At 39.1% G+C, this 16,927-nt stretch overlaps 1 protein-coding gene and 1 non-coding gene across 2 annotated transcripts in view; one reads left to right on the plus strand and one right to left on the minus strand.

Moving 5' to 3' along the window:
- The window catches only part of LOC114353452 (uncharacterized), a 57,789-nt gene that overhangs the window by 33,100 nt on the left and 7,762 nt on the right, over nucleotides 1-16,927 (plus strand). The gene's annotated exons all lie outside the window — the stretch shown is intronic.
- TRNAL-CAA (transfer RNA leucine (anticodon CAA)) lies at nucleotides 10,343-10,414 on the minus strand. Its single transcript has one exon. It is a non-coding gene; the product is annotated as a tRNA-Leu (tRNA).

Here is a 16,927-nt window from a genome sequence, read left to right on the forward strand (position 1 = left end):
GTTGATTACAGAGACATTAAATCTCTACCTACATACATTATTAAGATGACCACTAAAGTCTGATACTAGATTGCAACTGGCTACACAGAGAAGACGGTCTTTGTGGAAATCCTTGGGGGAGGCCTTTGTCCAGCAGTGGCCGTCTTTCGGCTGAAACGAACGAACAAAGAGAAGAAGAAGAGACACGTTTTACGTTTCGTACGAATTATCGCGCATGAATAACTGTGGATATTTAGGGAAAACTAACTGGGGTTACCTTGAGTTAAAATGTGGTGGTGTTAGTGGTGTATTTGGTATTAATGGTTCGTTTCAGCCAAATGATGTTGATGATGCACGGCCCTGCGTTGCCTGCATTCAGGCTCTTCCCGCGACCTTTACCAGATCGTCGGTCCACCTAGTAGGAGGCCTGCCCACGCTACGTCTTCCAGCCCGTGGTCGCCACTCGAGAACTTTCCTGCCCCAACGGCCATCGTCTCTACGAGCTATGTGCCCCGCCCACTGCCACTTGATTTTAGCGATTCTGCGGGCTATGTCAGTCACTCTGGTTCTCCTACGGATCTCCTCATTTCTGATTCGATCACGCAGGGAAACTCCGAGCATAGCACGCTCCATCGCTCTTTGGGTGACCTTGAGCCTTCTTATAAGGCCCATAGTAAGCGACTAAATTCTGCGCAATTCTGCGAGCTTTGGCGATATTAATTTCTCTTCTTCTCAGAATTAATGGTGTCATCTATTTAATACGCCTAAGGAGTATTCCCTCAGTTGACAGCCCTACAGCCCAGGCCGCTATTTCACCACAAAAATCAGTCCACTATATGCTGACCGGATGATTCTGATGCCGACACGCCCCGACCGTTCAACGATAAATCTAGTTCTTTTTGGTTTTGCCCAGTTCAATCTGGTTTTACCCGGTTTTTGCACGCTCTGCGTTACTCTGTGCGAGATGAAAAGGGCGGTTTCAGTGGACAGTGGGACCTGTTCTGGCAGAGGGGACCGAAATTTGTGATGTAGGGTAGTTTATTATAGGGTATTGTAGGTAGGTACAGATATTTAGTTTTGCTCCAATAAAATTGAGGATCTTGGAAACAAAGTCGAAAATCTGCACGATGAACCGACGAATTTAAGAAATGGATGAAATGGAATGGATGTACAGATTCTACTCTATAGGATATTATTGACATTAAAAAGCAAATAATTGCAAACAAAAAAAGAATTGCAGTACAAAAGGCGAATTTAATGCCTTATGACATTCTCTGCCAGTTGACCTTTGTGCCACACAGAAATTATGGCGGTGAGAAAATAATATGATAAGTAGGTATACTTTTTGGTAAGAAAATCCACAGACTTTTTCTCATTGTTCTTGATTTTTTTTAAATGCTAAATAGTCAAGTAAAAAAATATTTGTTTCGACTTGACTAAAAGAAGTCAGAGAGGATTATCGATGATATGTTGAAGGCGTTTCTAATCTTTCTGCCTTTATATTAACTTAATTTTTACATTAATCACTACATCTAAATCAAGACCTTGATACCCTCACAACTAGGCTTAATTTACCAAACAATCTAGATTATCAAACGTCGGCAAAGTGCCAAAGTGAGTTGTATCAAAATGTAAGGCAATCTGTTGTGACTGATTGACATGGCAAATTAAAGAGCCCGACCCGAGAGGAAAAATGCTCCCCCATTTAGTAAATCCAACTTTCGTTAAAGGCAGATTCACACTGATTTTATAGCAGGCGATATAATTTATACTCACGTTCGCGTTGTAGGAAGTAAGTTTTTACCCACGACGCAATGGCGGGAGAACGTAGGGCAGTTTACTAAACTAAGCAAAGTTTGTACAAAGAAATACTGAGTTGGGAGTTAAAAGATTGTTCTGTGTGTGCCTAATAAATATTTTTCTATTATTATTGTAGGTATTAATTACACATCCGTAAATATAAGCTCAGAAAACGCCTAGAAGACCAATACCGAGTAAATGTGTCAGCATGCAAGGAATTTCGTTTTATATTTAAAACGAGTAGGCCTTTCACGTTCATCAAGAGTATGTATTCAATTTCAGTCAGAATATTAATTAGGCTGAGTTGCACCACCTAATTTTAACCGTTACTATAACGGTAACCGGTGTTTTTTGTATGGAGTTTGACAGAAGTTTGACGTTTGTTATAGCTAAAGTTAGATGGTGCAGCTCAGCCTTAATTGCACAAAATTATTAAGTAAAACCACAGAATAAGTAATAGTACAGGTACAGAAGGATTACTCCGCAAGACGATTTAAATAAATGCAAGTCTTGCTACGACGCAATACAGTGGAATTCAGCTCGCACAGCACTACGTACCTACAATTTTATTCACCTACAAGTTTTGTCTCTTTCTATCGCGTGCCTCTGAACTCTTCTTACGCTGTTAGGGTTGCTGTCTAGTGAAAAAATAATTAATGTACTTATTTGTAATGAGGTACGTATGTAGGTAAGTATGCATTCATTATGGAAAACCTTCATAGTAGGTTAGATTCCTATACTATCCTAAGAATTATTGATTACCTACATGGCCAACATACCTTTCAGCATCTTTGGGAAGCGAAAACAAAAGAGAAATCCGGTAGATTACTTTTCGAATTTAAACACCCGAACGCCGCACAATATTTCTTTCTCTTTATGTCCATTTTTAAATAATACTTCGATCATAGAATTATAATCATACTACAACGCACGCCAGCGTCCTGACGAGCGCGCGCGAGACACTCGACTGATATAATACCCGCCGGCGGGGCGTTTCGCTGTAGGTAATTATCGGATGTACCGCGCGGAGTGAGCCAGGCCTGGTAAAACTTAACTATATCATTCGCAAGACTTGGGAGTGAATTCGAATCATGAGCACCTCGTGTGTCACCTTGTTTAATACAGCCATTTCTTTTATCAAACTTTCGCTGACACATTTGTTTTCGAGTTTAAGAGCTCTCTGGCGCACATTGTCCGGCTACCATTTACCAGAAATTCTCCAAGAAAAGTTAAAATTCTGGCTGCTCAGTGTAAATTCACCTTAATGTTTATTTTTAACGCGTTTTCTGGCGCCTTCAGAACTCTGTCTTTTAATTCAAACACTCCAAGCTCTGCTTTTAACAGCTGCAATATAGTTCTTTCTGGTTCTGATTGTTGTATTCTTGCAATTTAGTGTAGCGAATAGCGATTACTGAGTGGATGTATGTATTTTATTGTTTTCTAACGAGTCAAATGCTTTTAAGCAAAACGTTTCTGTTCTGAATGATCAATGAGTTACTGTACTCGTATGTATTTTAAATCGTGCCGTTTTACAGCTAAAATCTGGAACTTAGTATTTTTCAGAAGCGTATAGATGTTGGTTACGCCTTCCCGCAAAAACTATTCCAAAGATGATGAAACTTAACTACACTCGGCATCAAATAAATCGCACCTCCCGCGACAAGCACTTATCAAACGTATGCATCCCCACTTCCCACCAACATTGATACCATTTGAAAGCCTAGTTCTAAACTTCATTCCATTAAAGGAAAGGTTTTTACCCCAAAAATGTGTCTTTACAAGGATCCAGTCACTTCTTCAAAAAATAGGTAGTTACGCTATAGCCATTTTTTATGACTATAAAACTGTTAAATTGGGATTAATCGCTATCCATCTGTTAAAGAGGACACGTGAGATCTTTATTTGGTTTTATAACCGTAAAAATTGGTCTAATTGATCCCAGAGGTGAGCCCAAAATGAGGTCTATTTTCAAGTCACATTTATGGTATATGTTAATCATTTATTTAGAAATGAAATGTATTTTTCTTTAAGGATATTTATTGGGCTTTCAAATAACACCAATATTGTTGGGGTACCATGATTGTGTCAGAAGAAAATCTTTAAAGTTCGCGTCGCGGAAGGTGCGGTTTATTTGATGTTGAGTGTATGTTCTAACTTTACATCAGAATAGCACTTGTGTGTGTATCTAACTTAAGACTACTTTTGTACAAAATCTACACAGAAAGTCTCAATTTCATGATAAAAGTCACTTGCAAATAATAATATGCTTTTACCCAGCCTTTTGAAACGTCCTAGTAAGAGTATAACTTAATGAGAAGAATCAGTTATCTGTCAGTTATTTCTATTCTTTGAAACTTCTGTTACCAAGGTTGTAGTTTATCTGACAGATAAGTTACCTATAACCTATCTGGGCTTTATGAAGAAAGAAAAAAGTAGCTTACTTTTCGCCGTTCGCGTTGTTGTTTGATTAAAGAACAAATAAACAATAATCTGAACACTCTTAAATGTATTATATCCCCATGCACCCTTCGTTTCAGATAATGACCTATTTTTTGGCTCGGAAACTTTTCATTTTGCCAAATCAACCCCCGATTGTTTGGAGGGCCTTTGTTAAATCTCATTTTGATTGAACTTTATGGGGCTAAAAAGTTAACCGTTGTAAAAGATTCGATCCGTAACGTAATATAATTGGGAGGTCTTTTGTCTGAAATTATGATGCTTACCACTTTCTTAAATAAGGTAAGTTAATTCAGTTGGTTGATGTATTTCATAATGACTTTGCTTGAACTTTATTATTGATCAGTGTGCTTACCATAAGTTAAGGCTTCCACAGACCAAACGCGGGTCAGAAGCAGTGCAGGTCAGTTGCAGCGCGGCTGAGGCACACTGAAAGCAGCGCAGTTTCAAAGCAGTTGCAACGCGGGCGGTTGTCAAAAATTTAAATATTCGAAAATCGCTTTCAACGCGCTGCTACCGCCCTGCGTCCGGTGTGTCATGCTAATATGGCCGCCATAGTAATACAACAGCGCGGGCCCGCGCCGCCTCGTTTGTATTTTGGCAGTCGCAGTGCGGCGCGGTTGGAGCGCGGGCCCGCGTTCAAATTTGGTGTGACATACTTCAAAGAGTTTCTTGTATTACATTACAACTTGCGCGGGCCCGCATTCAAACTGCGCTGCTACTGCCCTGCGTTTGGTCTGCCCAAGGCTTAAACGTTAGGTGTGCTCGCTAGCGACTGCTTAAAAAATGACATTAAATGTACGACAAATTTTACAGCGCCTACTTTCAACAACTAAAATTTTAGGCCTCTCACTAGGTAGACCGACGATTTGGTTAAGGTCGCGGAAAGCACTTGGATGTAGACAGCCAAGGACCAATCGTGGTGGAAATCCTTAATTAAGGCCTTTGTCCAGCTGTGGACGTCATTTGGCTGAAACGAATTAGCGAGATACTGTAATCTGTACACTTGTAACTGATGATTTTACGTAAATGTTAAAAAGATGAAGTCTAAAAATGAAACTCGCTGAAAACTTTTCACCCTTATCTGGTACAATTTCCTGAAACTTATCATAGCGTTGAATAACGTTCATTACGTGTTGCTTGGAGCTTGAAAGGATGGGAAATTGGGTCTTCCTACACGCTACTTTAAGAGTGTTTACTGACTAAAGAAACTGACGTTAGATATTATTAACTAAGTTTTTTGCTGAAAGTTTGTATTCTACTTATCATATCGTTTAACGAGTTACGGAGATGAAATTAATATTTATGACTGAGTATTCAGGTTTTTAAAAGAAATTGTTACGAGCGTTTTCATATTTCGTTTCTCGCAGTTTCTTGTAAACTATTTGATGATTTCTGTCATCTTACAACCAATAAGGTATTTTTGGGAACTGAGTGGACACTGAACTTGCAATGATCGATTGACAAATGTAGTGCAGTGCATAGCTAGTGATATCATTTAGTAATTCATCTAGCATCTACCTTGAAACACACATTGAAATCAATCATCATCATATCAGCCACAAGTCGTCCACTGCTGATCATAGGCCAATGATTTCCATATTGGCCAGTTGGTTGCGTCCTGCATCCAGCGCCTTGCTACCTCTATATGAGGTTGTCAGTCCACCTGGTGAAAATGCTGAAAATAAAAGCTTGTAAAATACTGATCCGCCATTAAATAATTTACCCTATTACTAAAAAAACAACCACTCAGCCCATTCCCTCTAATGTACTTCTCATCCCGAAAGTACAAATCAGTGCACGTAAAAGGGAAGCAAATTACTCCCGACAGTGGTATAGTTAAAAAGATAAAAGCGACCTGACTCCCGGTCCCGGGTTCAAACGCCGGGGAGCCAAATGAAGTCCACTCTAGTGTAGGGAGTCTATAATTTTGGTGGTTTTGGGATAAAATTTAAAAAATGTGACATAAAAATGTTGGGTGAAAAATGCTGTGTTATTGGCATTAAGTTTGCCTTTGCATGTGCAAAATATTTCTTAATAAAATAAACTATCTTTAGGTATTTTTATTGCCGCTAGAAGATGACTGGTTCTGGTAAAATAGAATAGGATCACCCATACCAATCGGTATAAGTTGTAAGAGTCGATTAAGCCTAGACGCAGGCCATCGATTTTTCGTCGGCCGATAGTTTAGTCGGGCAGTTGATCACCACCACCCATGGTTCTTCTTGCCTCACGGCGTACGAACCGAATCTCGGGAGAGCGCGCGGGTACTTGCTCTGGGCTCTTTTCCCCGGGCGCTTTGCTTGACTCCCTACAAATTTATCTGATCCATGTCCCTTCTGATAGTCAATTCTCCCCCTTCTGGGGCTTGACACCACAAATACGGTACTTCGCGTCGGGCTGCTATCGTTGATAAATGTCATCACTTCTTCTCATAACTTCGCCTGATTGTGTGCCAGGAGTGCGCGAACTCAGCAACAGCGCGAGTGCGCACATTACGTCGATTCGATTTGGCCGATTCTTCACACAATTTAAAATCGGGCACAACTATCGGCCAACTAAAAATCGATGGTCTGCGCCTAGTCTAAGACTGAATAAGTTGCACCACCTTATTTTAGCCGTAAGTTTAACCTTAACCGGTGTTTTTTTTATGGAGTTTGGCAGACTTTTGACATTTGTTGTAGTTAAAAAGATTTTGCAACCCAGAAGGCAGAAATGTGCGAACATCCCCAACCCGTCTGATCAGCTTGAGGAGTGTAACGGGACTATTCCCACCTCTCGTTCCCACCACTGCAACTACTGTAAAGTCAGGATCTACTACAGCTAAATCAACGGCATAATATAGGAAGCTATATGCCTCTTGGTAAATTGGAGAGACTTGTGTTTCTGATGATGATGATGGTTTTTTCTTGAGCACGTAGTTTGACTGGTGGTGTTATAGGTATTAATAAATAACCAATGTTAGTAACTCAATTTAGCATGTAAACAAGTGGTGAACATGTGCTGGTTTTAAAACAACAAATCAGCGACGTTGGAATGTTTAAACATGACTGAAACACACTTAAAACAATATTATGTTACTATAACATCTGATGTGAAATAATAATAAATTGGTTGTGCCAAATGCCACACAAATTGTAGGGCTACCAAATACTTGTACTACGTCGACCAGGAAATATTATGAATATTACAAAACAAAGCTTAAATAATTTCTGGTGTAGAAGTTTGTGATCTGGCACTCATATTTGATCCCAGAGGATTTAGACCTTATAATTCACTAGCATTGTAGATAAGTTCGTTTCAACTTAATATTGTCCACTGCTGGACAAAGGGTCCCAAGAATTTCCTCAACGAGCGGTCTAGTGCTGCCCGCGTCCAGGTCATTCCTGCGATCTTCACCAACTTATGTCCTTTTAAAGTTTCATTATCATCATCATTTCAGCCTCAGGACATCCACTGCTGTACATAGGCCTCCCTCAATGATTTCCATATCACCCGGTTGGTAGCAACCTGCATCCAGCGCCTTCCTGCTACCTGTGTATCGCTAAATTTGTCATGGTAACCGATTTTTCATAGTTTTTTAAAGGAAAATAAACTAATGCATTTAAAACAAAACATTGGCTCATTCAGTCCGTTAAACGTCCTTTACATTTGATTTAACACTCATTAATAAAAGCTAAAAAGCGGCGAGAGGCAAAATATGAACCATTCTTCGGTCCAAAGGATTCGTCTGGAGAGCGACGCAATAAAAATAATGAAGTGGCGCAGATATTAGCATAGTATAGCTGAAGAAGTAGTAATCCCGCTCCAAGTAAAAGGGACTATTCCCACCTCTCGTTCCCACGCTGCAACTCCTGTGTAGCCAGGATTTACAGATTGACCGCCAATAAAAACCAAACCAGTGAAGGTCAAGTTTGTCTCGCTCCAAGTATAGTGTAATGCGTTTCTGAACACAAATTACCACAATGAAATTGTTATTAATAACCTGTAAGCCGCTGGATGCAGGCCGCTACCAACCGGTTAATCTGCAAATCATTAGCGGAGGCCATTGTTCATCTGATCTGGACGTCCTATGGTAGAAATCATGATGATGAACCTGTAAATGAATTAACAGCCTCTGTTGTCTAGTGGTATGACCACTGTTTCTTATTCTGATTGCCAGAAGGGGCAAATTTTTCTGGTTTGGTCCACCTGGCTACCTTCTTCATCATTTCAGCCACAGGACGTCCACTGCTGAACATAGGCCTCCCCCAATGCTTTCCATGTTGATCGATTGGTAGCGGCCTGCGTCCAGCGCTTCCCTGGCAACCTTCTTACTTGAGTCTATTGCGATTATGATAATGTTAATAACAGCATTTTTGTGTTTCGGCAGTTGAAGGTAGCCTGTTCCTCTGTCGTTGAGGATTCTGGCTCGCTTCCACCTAAGGTCTGATCTCTTTCCATCAGTTGAGGTGCTGGCCAAGAGCTTCTCCGTTGTGGAAAAAATGTGCTACTAAAGAGTCTATTGCGTTTGTTATGTCACATTGTGAGGAGCTAGGCCACTGTCCTTGCCTGCATTGTGGCTTTATCCCATCTTGGCAAGTTGTATACTTTATAATGACATATTTTTGTCGCCGGCATATTTTTTTGTTGGGGTTGTGTTGCCAGAGGCTTGTCAAGAAAATGGGGTATCCTTTGTTTTACATGAAATGTTTAATTATTCTAAGATTCATAAGTCGAATTTATGTTAGTGAGTTGTAATAATTTTTTAGAGCAGAATTCTACACAAATACCTACATCAGTGCAGAGTGGTTTGGTGGGGAATTTACTTGGTTTCCGAACAATAATGTTGATTGAAGCCTGTAAGATCAAACTGGGAACCACTTCTAAGCAATTCTTCACTTATTTTGTGTGCCCTCCTGGGTATTGAACCCGGAACCAAAGAGCCCAATCTACTAAAAACTACAGCAATAGAGATCAATCAACGGTCAGTTCGCTGAACGTTTATTAGGTTACGCAAAGTTTCGTCCCAACTTTTGGTGTCCCTATCCGGCATCGATCCCGGGTGGGTCCGAACCCCGTAATCCGTCTTCGGGCCCTACATTCTGACGGGATTACTGACGCCTAACTCGATTTAGTGTTGCGATACTTGTACGTTTTCGCTGACCCTCCATTTTGCACTTACGTTTTTGGTCCTTCGAGCCGGATTTTCGGAGTAAAGTGTTTTATGTTCATTGTCATATTCTTTACATAATTAAAATGTTAACATTCAAAAATAAGAATCATAAGTTTCACGATGTCCTCGTGTGGTACTTATAAGAAGTAGACTGCAGTCTCCAATGCTTGTAATTAAACTAGGCACAAATCCAGGTCCAGATTTAGCCACGCAGATAGACTAACCGCGTGTTGCCGGTCAGTTTACGGCGCCATGGACGTAGTTATGCGCTCGTTTATATCAGTAAGGTGCTGTAATGCGCACTTTGTAAAGTTTATGGGTTTGTTAGTACTCTTGCGCAGGGCTTGCGATATTTAGGTAATTAAGAAGTGTCGGTCTGGTCAAACGATGATTCGTTGAAGAAAGTCAATGTATTGAAATTATTGAAGCCTACGTTATAAAAGGCTACGCGGTGAATTGGTAGAGCAAGTTTTTGTATCGGTAAATGTCGGAAAATAAATTAATAACCAACTGGCTTCTAGTGAATCAGCTGGATCTATTTGTCCTTTAATAGTGTCAGCCATAACAGAATTTGATCGCTGCAAGATGCAACTTAAAAAAAAGTAACTATAGTGAGAGCGCATTCGTTATGTATTTGATTCCCACTACAAATATCGATGTGTATTCTTCTTGCTAAAAAAAAAACAAATTCACAGAATTAATAAGTTTTTTTTTATCCACAACGAGGAAGCTCTTGGCCTGTATCTCTCCTGATGGTAAGTGATGATCAGGCCGAAGGTGGAAGCGAGCTTCACCCGGAATCCTCAACCACGGAGGAACTGGCTATCTTACCTCTAACTGCCGGATCACAACAATGCTGTGAAGATTGTTGTTATGGCGACAGACTTAGGTAAGATTGTGGTAGCGGACTTAGAACCAGCCCTACCACGAACCAAACCGAACAGAAAAATCTGCCCCCACTGGGAATCGAACCCGGGACCTCTGCGTTTGAAGCAGGTGGTCTTACCACTAGACCACAGAGGCGGTTTCAAATGTTATTTAAACCAGGTAGGTTCAGTTCAGTTCCTTGAAACAAACTAGGAAAAGCTTCTAAAGCTTAAATTCTTGTAAAATTATTTTCCAGAAGCTGTCGGCAACAAAGAGACTGTAAGCTATCGGACGTCTGAAGTGACTGATTAGCATTCAACGAGAAGTGAATTCACTTAACTTCATTTTAAAATACAATGCAGCTGTGTTTATTGTGGAAGAGAAACATTTGATGATTAAATTATTAGATTTTCTTAGTGTAATGCCCGTATTGACAAACATTACTATGAGGTTTCACAGTGCACGTAGACGCACAGGGTGACACGAAGCAATCACAGAGCTTTATTCAACGCTGTGCGTTCGATTTGCTGCTTCACTTAAGCAATCATCGTTTGTGAATACGGGCGTAAGTGAAATTGAGCTGGTTTGAATCCCGCCACCACTGGACTATTGGGTTAATCCACTCGTATCCCAAGCATATTTTAGCTTAGTAGGAGTTAAAGGGGCACAAATTACTAATATTCTTTTAAAAATATTTTTTACCTTATGGGTGGAAGTCCCACGCTGCATTACGCTACGTTTACTTACCTAATAGATAATAATAAGTCATAATTGATCACTTCCCGTAGAGAGTTTATGGGGTAAAACACGTGAAACCTGACCCGATATCCCATTAAATTCCTGAGGGAAGCCTCGCCATCCCTTCGCTGTGTTACCGAATCATAACAAACATTTTAATCCCATCCCAAAAACGGTGGCGCCGAAATACAAAAAGGGTTTAAGAGATATAAAAATTAGGCGTGAGTTGTAAATTTTTTCGCTAACGACCTAACGCTCTTGTGAGGTAATTGTGTAGGGCGACTCGTTGGCTTCCATCGCTCAAGGTTACTTTTGACGAATGAAATGTACCTGAAGCTTGACTAATGTATTTACAAAAATTTAGACACTTGATTAGACAAAAGCTTTTAAACGCTGCCTATTCTATTTATCATGTACCTGTTTTGAGACTAATAGATGCTTATATCTATATGGTTCACAACGGACTACTATGCCGAGAGGTCTCGGGTTCGATTCCCGGCCGGGCAGAAATTGAAATGATGAATTTTAATTTCTGTGACGGGTCTGGGTGTGACTATGTATAATATTTATGTATTTTAAAAAAAAAGTATATAAGTAGTATATCCGTTAAGCTAGCACCCATAACACAAGCATTAAGTTGCTTACTTTGGGGCTAGCTAGCGCTGTGTGAAATTGTCCAAAGATTTATTATTTATTATTATTTATTTATATCTGTCAATCTATCTTCGGTAATTCACAGACATAACGTCTGAACCAAACATTACTTCAAGCTACTGTATTTCAGGGAATGTATTAACCTGTCTTACTAACAGTTTAGTCACAGTAACATACCCTATCTAAGTAACAAACTAACATAGAGCCAACAACATTGTTTTTGTGGTACACTTCCATTGTGTAGGTACTGTACGCGTACTTTTAGACGCAACGGCCACAATATTTTTGTCGGGTTATTGGCAATTTTAGCGCGTACCGGAAAACGCAGCGTGGGACATCCACCTACAAGGTGGACCGACGATATCATAAAGGTAGAAGGAAGGCGCTGGACGCAGGCCGCTACCAACCGGGCAACATGAAAAGCATTGGGGGAGGTTTATGTTCAGCAGTGGACGTCCTATGGCTGAGATGATAATGATGATGATGATGATGTCAATTTTAGAAAAGTTGACTCGTCAGACGTCCGTCACTAAAAAGGCATGTTTAAATTCGTCAACCCTCTAATCAGACTAATGACATGACAATTTACTTTCAATGTATGTAACTAAGAAAAGTGACAAATCAACATTTTGGCGAATTTGACTGTTTGATGGCCTTAAAATATTTTTCCTTCACACACACGACGCGATACGATTTAAGCAGTCGACTAACAACCAAATTAATGTTGGAATAATTATATCGCTCGGATCACACGGTGCGTCGTGCGACATTGTTTTGTATGTTGTCATTTTTCACGTTTTTTTCATGGGTTTTTCTTTTTCTCTTTGTTTCATTAACATCCTCCGGCGTTTCGTAGTCAAGTGGGATGTTAATCTATTGCTTTTTAGGGTCATATTTCAAAATGTCAGTGTTTTTTTTGTGTTTATAAAATATGTTTTGTTTTCATAAAATGGAGGTTTAATTTTTGTACATCGGTTGTTTGGCTGGCTTCTAGGCTCCGTGTTAATAACGATTACTTTCGTAATATAAGTGCTCTGAAAAGGCTTTTTTATACATTTGATTTTGCGTTATTTGACAATTAAGACTGATGGGTTTCTTTCTTTAGCTTCTTATTTAGCATAATTTTTGTTAATTAGGTAATTGAACAGCTTTACTTGATAATAAGGAGAAAAATATGATTCTAAAGCCATAATGAGGGTAAAAGTGATCTTATCGCTTAGGCAATTTCTTCCAGACAACGCAAGAAGAGGTCTGTTGTAAGTAGATCAAGAGAGCTATCAAAAAGCCACAAACTTTCAAAATAATTATCACGTCTTCTGTCATAAACGTCACACACTTGTTAACTAGCAAGAATCGCGTAAAACGATCAACATTGTTTACAGTTTGTTTACGATAGTATCAAGAATGATAAATATCTGCAACCGGTGTAGAGATTTTGATTTGATTTTGAACCCTATGTTAAAAAAAACACTAAAGTTCAAAATATCGTGGCATCAATTCTAACTACACGCTTGAACGTAAACGGTCTGCGAGCAGACGAACTAAATTATTCTATATTTGAATTTTAATCAAACTCAAAATCACTTTCAATTTTGAACTCTGTTTCTAAAATGTTTTCAATCGAGTTTGGCATGGGTGAGTAAGTTAATTTTATAATTGAGGAGAGGTTCCAAAACTCGAATCTTGTAATAGGCAAAACATTTTATACGAATACGGCCAGAAATTATTTAAAAAATTATACTTAATACAATATTATAAATGCGAAAGTAACTGACTAACGAAAGTCTGTCTGTCTTGCTATCACGCCTAAACCACTGAACCGATTTTGATGAAATTTGGCATAGAGATAGTTTGAGTCCCGGGAAAGGACATAGAATAGTTGTTATCCCGGTTTTTGAAACGGGGACGCGCGTGACAAAGTTTTTCTGTGACAGACAAAATTCCACGCGGGCGAAGCCGCGGGCGGAAAGCGGAAAACTAATATGGCAAGTATTAGGTACTAAATTAATTAATCATAAATGCGATTGAATATCTCTCTTTATTATCGAGAAAATTCAAAAATTAATTGTAAATTATTCTAAACTCGGATAGGTTGAATTTTCACTTTGATTGCAATCCCACAACTGAGATGCTTTTACTCTAACATGCTGTATACAGGGTGTTTAACTGTTTACTTGTCTTATAAAGTACTTGTGAGAGAACGCTTGTTTATTAAGTCTCGCAGACGCTATACTAATCCTCCGATTAACTTATTCGAGAATTCGCGCTCTGAAGCCTCCCCTCTCGCAATATTAATAATCCCACCTAATAACGTCCATTCTGAACTTTATTGCATTCGTTATAAAGTTGATATTATTATATCAAAATTACCATTGTAAAACATGTCGTAACCCAATTGATGTAGAGTCGATATTGAAATGACAAGCGTACAAGATTGGCGCGAGACGCCATCCGCGCGCGAAATTCAAATAAGGAACAGTTTAAGACTGTTAAGGGGGAGTTTTAACGAATTACTGTAGAATTAAAGTATGTAAATACGCGGTGTAGATTTTATTGCAAAACAACACTTATTACAACTAAAGCCCGGTCCGTGAGCACGTAGAATTTTGTCCAATGACCCCTAGCTACCCATCCTTATCGCTCGCGCGTAATTATATTGCTGTCGCGACTGTGCGACTGGCACCCGCAGTGAGTGTGCGAGCGCGATAGCAACATAATTACGCGCGAGCGATAAGGATGGGTAGCTTGGGGTCATTACGCAATTTGATTATATAAAATGTCCCAAAGTCTTGTAAAACAGGATACAAATAAAGGGTACGCGTGCGTTTGGGCTGTTCGTTCATTCGTTTCAGCGAAATGACGTCCACTGCTGGACAAAGGCTCCCCAAGGCTACCTGCCTGCATCCAGGTACTTCTCGCGACCTTTACCAGGTCGTCTGTCCACCTAGTGGGGGGCTTGCCTGCCCACACTACGTCTTTCGACCCGTTGTTGCCACTCAAGAACTTCTGCGGCTCGGCTCTGCTTTACGAGCTATGTCCTCTGCCTTAATTTTAGCAATTCGGCGGACTATGTTACTTGTGGTTTTAGACAAACTTGACCTTCATTGGTTGGGTTTTTATGGTAGTCAATACGGATCTCCTTATTTCTGATTCCGATCCTTAGCACCATTGTGTTCCAGATATGAAAAAAGTAGATTATAAGTTATTCCCCTTAACAAGAAAAGCATTATTTGCTCTTAATAATAATCCAATTTACATAATACATTTTGGCAACAATTTCTGTTTAATAAATTGACCTCTTTTTGCCTCCTTCAAGCGATTATTAGACCTATTTTTGGAGTATTTAGAGTTACTTCAATCGTATACTTTGAACATGAGTTTGATTATTTATATTTTTAAAATGCTATTTTTTGTTAATTAAAGAAGAATACCGATAATAATATCATCATCATTTCAGCCACTGAACGTCTATTGCTGAACATAGGCCTCCCCCAATGATTTCCATATCGCCCGGTTGGTAGCGGCCTGCATCCAGCGCCTTCCTGCTACCTTTATGAGGTCATCGGTCCATCTTGTGAGTGGACGTCTTACGTTACTACAATAATTTATTTTTTAATTAAAACACACATCAGGAATATCTGAATATCCCAATGTTATTTTCTAGCCCTTACCTAAGTAACCTTACAATGCAAATAAATTCCAACATCGCCGTTCAGAAAATGTATTCAGTATTAAAATTCCATAAGCGAGTGGAACTAATTCCGAATCTAACTGAATTAGACTTGCGACTGAATAACGTTCGGCATTTCCTGGCCGTGTTATCAGTTTCAGGAGTGATCCAAGTGATGAACTAACATAACTATTTCATGGACTCATTAATGGATTTCTTCCCTTTTTTAATAACTTGAATCGGATTGCCTAAAGTGGGAATCAAACCCACGACCCGTCGTCTTTCGGGCGACTTATCATCTGATCTATTTAGACATTGGTAGAGCTTGTTCAAGGGCTTTTTCACGATTCCAGTTGAAGCTAGCTTCCACTTTTGGCCTCGTCATCACTTTCCATCAGGTGAGATGTCTAACCCTGCCACTTAACCCTACCGCTGCTTCGGGACAATAAATGGGCCAATGCTGAGAAGAAGCAGCGCAAGAAACTCAGTCACTATCGTCAGCCTCATTTTCAAGGGTTTACAGTCTTACAAATATCATCATCATCTCAGCCATAGGACGTCCACTGCTGAACATAGGCCTCCCCCAATGCTTTCCATGTTACCCGGTTAAAAATATGCATAGTTATAAATATTTAGGCGAGCTAGGCAGTTAAACACCCCAAACATTTTTCTACCAAGCTACCTTTATGATCTTAATTTAATTGAATCGCTATATTTCCCATTTTAAACCACCTTCCAATCCGTGTCTTCCGTTCGGTCGTAGTGATGAATATTCATACAAACGCACGGTGGTCCCGCGTCTATGTAACAGCGGTCAAAAGTGGAAAACTTCTTAATAAAATAAAATACTTTGTAAAACATTGTATAATATTATATTATTCTACTGAAATTAAAGTAATACACTCTTTGGGTAAAGAAGACTTCCTTTTTTTAGGCAAATTTCGCAAACCAGTGATATAAGGATCGCTTAACCAGTCAGATTGTCTATTTTTGAAAACTTTTGTAGACTGAGATGCCTTTTTAAAACACTCACATTTTTTTTTGCACATGTTCAACTCTTATTTTCTAAATTCTGCATGTCAATATTTTTCTCATCACTAACTAATGATAACTTTAGATGTTGGTACACAAGACGAGACTTTTCAGCATTCGTGACTTTTTTTAACATTCCATTGCTCAAATACTAACAATCTTGATAACGAGCAATGAATTTCTTAGCTTATAACAGAAAAATCAATTGTTTTGAATTTTAAAACTAAGTTAATAATGCAACTTTGGACCCCTACTGTCAAGACCTTTGGTACTCTTGGGTGAAATTGCATACAAAATATAATAAAGCGTATTGTCAGCTAACTAATGACGTATAAATTGTTACGGGGCACGACGGGGAACTAAACTAAAAGTCTAAAAATATTCAATAAATTATCAATTATTTTCATCATATTTGACATGTTAATACTAGCCATATAACTTTAAAATTTTGACAACAAGTTACACATTACCTTTTTCCAGGATTTCTATTGTTAAATTCACTAGTTTTAAATACAATTTATAAACAAAACTTTATGTAAACAAAGCAATAAACTTAGGACGCGCTGATAGCAACC

This window comes from Ostrinia furnacalis, unplaced genomic scaffold (assembly GCF_004193835.3).
Source record: "Ostrinia furnacalis isolate ACB-3 unplaced genomic scaffold, ASM419383v2 OfSCF1657, whole genome shotgun sequence".
NCBI classification, from domain to species: domain Eukaryota; kingdom Metazoa; phylum Arthropoda; class Insecta; order Lepidoptera; family Crambidae; genus Ostrinia; species Ostrinia furnacalis.